The following is a 2249-nucleotide window of genomic DNA, read 5'->3' as shown; positions in this document are numbered from 1 at the left end:
CCTGACTCCTTGCCCACCACTGACCTGGTGAGTATTTGCTCATCTTTCAAGATGCAGCTTAAGTATTACCTTCTCTATGAAGTCTTTTCTGTCTGCTATCCAATTAAATAGTCTATTTCCTCTTTGGACTCCAATTCTATTCTGCACATATTTCAACTACAGCACTGTATACATCAGTGTATCTTCCCCACTAGACAGGTGTCCTTTAAGAGCAGGGAAAATATCTTACTTATATTTGTATCTTTACCACATAGCTCAGTGCCTGTTTTATAATATTTAATAAAGTTTCAATAAATAATTCAATGAGTAAGTTAATGAAAAGATGAATATATTTATTGAAACTAAGGATCGAAACTTGGGATCCAGAGCCTTCAGTCAGACGGATGTGGAGACGCTTCTGGAAGTAACATCAGGATGGCTGCCCAAGGAGAACCCCAAGTTCAGTTCAAACATGTATTGATTGGTGATGGCGGTACTGGAAAAACTACATTTGAGGAATGTCATCTCACTGGTGAATTTGAGAAGTATATAGCTACCTTGGGTGTTGAGGACCATCCCATTGTGTTCCATACCAACAGAAGACCTATTAAGTTCAATCCATGGAATACAGCTGGTCAGGAGAAATTTGGTAGACTGAGAGATGGTTATTATATCCAACCTCAGTGCATCATCATAATGTTTGATGTAACACGAAGAGTTACAAGAAAAAAAAAAGTTACAAGAATGTGCCTCATGGGCATAGAGATCTGGTATGAGTATGTGAAACCATCCCCATTGTGTTGTGTGACAACAAAATGGATGTTAAGGACAGAAAAGTTAAAGCAAAATCAATTGTCTTCCACCAAAAGAAGTATCCTCAGCACTATGACATTTCTGCCAAAAGTAATTACAACTTTGAAAAGCCCTTCTTCTGAAGCTGATCAAAGACCCTAACTTGGAGTTCATCGCCATGCCTGCTCTTGACCCACCAGAGGTGGTCACGGACCCAGCCTTGGCAGTGCAGTGTGAGCACGAGCTAGAGGTTTTGCAGACAACTGCTTTCTTGGATGAAGATGATGACCTGTGAGAAAATGAAGCTGAAGCCCAGCATCAGAAGTCTAGTTTACAGTCAACTGTCCTGTGATGTCAGTGGTGCAGCATGTTTGCCACTTTTTTATATAGCTAAGCAGAACGTGTGCTTAATCTTTGGGTTGCTGAAGGAGATGAATGGGCTTTGGAGTGAATGTGGCAGTTAAACAAAATGCCTTCGTTTTTTCAGACCTGCATATTTAGCTGTTTTGGAACACAGCTGTTTCCTTCTTGAGTTTCACATATAAGACTGCTACAGTCACATCACAGTATTCAGTGGTGAAATCTTGTTTGTTACTGTCATTTACATTCTTTTTCATTTAGAAGCAGAATCAAGTTGTATCTGAAATATCTAAAAACAAACAAACAAACAAACTTGGGATTCAGTAGAGGCTGTCATTACTTCACAAAGACAAATAAGATAACTGACCTAAAGACTAGATAGAGAAAAATCATGGAAGAGAAATTATCAAAGAAATAACATATGAAAAATTTTGTAGCTGAAAGAAAACACAAGACTTCAAACTGAAATAGACTGTTGCATGCCAAGTAAGATACGGGAAAAAGAACTATACTCTAAAACATCATTGTAAAACCCCCAAACCTAAAAAGCCATCCTTTTAAAAATGTATAGTTAGTTGCCTACCCAGAATTCACAAATCCCTCTATTTTCCCAAGAGAAACCTGATATTCAAGTTTCTAGATTTCCATTTAGCTCGTATGATTTAGAGGACACTGGCCTCACCTCCAGCATTAGGAACAGACTCTTATTGGCATACGCCAATCAGAGTAAATCTCCTCCTGAGTGACAGACTCAGGAATGATCATTGAAGCAGCAGGAAAGATTTGTGAGGGGGATCTGAGAATGTTTCTTCTTATTATACTGGAAAGGTTTCTGGAAGTAACTCTCTGTCTCCACCAGTCATGAATGAGGAAGTAGGTACCCCTAAGTGAAGGTAGCTACCCTCCATTCATGAGGCAACCAGATCAACCAACTCTGAAATCCATCCTATCTTGGATTTTCAGTTATTATTTAGGCCAGTTTGAGTTGTGTTTTTTGTTCTATGAGGCTGAAAGCACTGAATAGATATATTCATAGCAATAGAAAAATCAGACTGGGAATTCCCTGGTGGTCCAGGCAGTCCAGTGGTTAAGGCTCTGTGCTTTCACTGCTGAGGGCA

General features: G+C 39.3%; 1 pseudogene; it reads left to right on the top strand.

Moving 5' to 3' along the window:
• The first annotated feature begins 414 nt into the window (after positions 1-414).
• Positions 415-1066, top strand: LOC101320644 (GTP-binding nuclear protein Ran-like; annotated as a pseudogene).
• Positions 1067-2249: the final 1183 nt, after the last annotated feature.

Source organism: Tursiops truncatus, chromosome 6, assembly GCF_011762595.2.
Source record: "Tursiops truncatus isolate mTurTru1 chromosome 6, mTurTru1.mat.Y, whole genome shotgun sequence".
Classification (NCBI taxonomy): domain Eukaryota; kingdom Metazoa; phylum Chordata; class Mammalia; order Artiodactyla; family Delphinidae; genus Tursiops; species Tursiops truncatus.
Note: the sequence above shows the minus strand (reverse complement) of the source record. Positions and strands in the feature narration are given on the sequence as shown.